General features: G+C 57.9%; 1 non-coding gene across 1 annotated transcript; it reads left to right on the top strand.

The window, feature by feature from the left end:
• The first annotated feature begins 375 nt into the window (after positions 1 to 375).
• On the top strand, positions 376 to 566 carry LOC129533994 (U2 spliceosomal RNA). Its single transcript, XR_008680407.1, has one exon. It is a non-coding gene; the product is annotated as a U2 spliceosomal RNA (small nuclear RNA).
• Positions 567 to 921: the final 355 nt, after the last annotated feature.

The following is a 921-nucleotide window of genomic DNA, read 5'->3' as shown; positions in this document are numbered from 1 at the left end:
CGCCTTCGCCCCCAGTCCCTTCCGGTTCTGTCTTTCCGCTGGCTCCGTACGAACAAGGAAGTCGCCCCCAGCGGAGCCCCGGCTCCCCCAGGCAGAGGCGGCCCCGGGGGCGGAGTCAACGGCGGAGGCCACGCCCTCTGTGAAAGGGCGGGGCATGCAAATTCGAAATGAAAGCCCGGGAACGCCGGAAGAAGCACGGGTGTAAGATTTCCCTTTTCAAAGGCGGAGAATGAGAAATCAGCCCGAGAGTGTAAGGGCGTCAATAGCGCTGTGGACGAGACAGAGGGAATGGGGCAAGGAGCGAGGCTGGGGCTCTCACCGCGACTTGAATGTGGATGAGAGTGGGACGGTGACGGCGGGCGCGAAGGCGACCGCATCGCTTCTCGGCCTTTTGGCTAAGATCAAGTGTAGTATCTGTTCTTATCAGTTTAATATCTGATACGTCCTCTATCCGAGGACAATATATTAAATGGATTTTTGGAGCAGGGAGATGGAATAGGAGCTTGCTCCGTCCACTCCACGCATCGACCTGGTATTGCAGTACCTCCAGGAACGGTGCACCCCCTCCGGGGATACAACGCGTCTCCTAAAAGTAGAGGGAGGTAAGAGACGGTAGCACCTGCGGGGCGGCTTGCACGCCGAGTGCCTGTGACGCGCCGGCTCGACTTAACTGTTTCCCTGAAGTACCGCGAGGTTCCTGATCTGCGGGCGGTAGACGGTAGGCTTATGCGGCACGCTTCCGTTTCCACCGTGACTACTGCGCTTCGGGAAGGCCACGACCTACTCCTTTGGGGAGGTCCTTAGGATCTCGGCTTGGCAGTCGAGTGGGTGGCGACCTTTAAAAGGAATGGGATCCACCCGGAATTGAACTTCCTTCTCCTCTCTCTATCTCTCTATCTGTCTGTCTGTCTGTCTGTCTCT

The sequence above is a fragment of the Gorilla gorilla genome, chromosome 4 (genome assembly GCF_029281585.2).
Source record: "Gorilla gorilla gorilla isolate KB3781 chromosome 4, NHGRI_mGorGor1-v2.1_pri, whole genome shotgun sequence".
In the NCBI taxonomy this organism is placed as follows: domain Eukaryota; kingdom Metazoa; phylum Chordata; class Mammalia; order Primates; family Hominidae; genus Gorilla; species Gorilla gorilla.
This window is presented reverse-complemented; position numbering and strand designations above follow the sequence as displayed.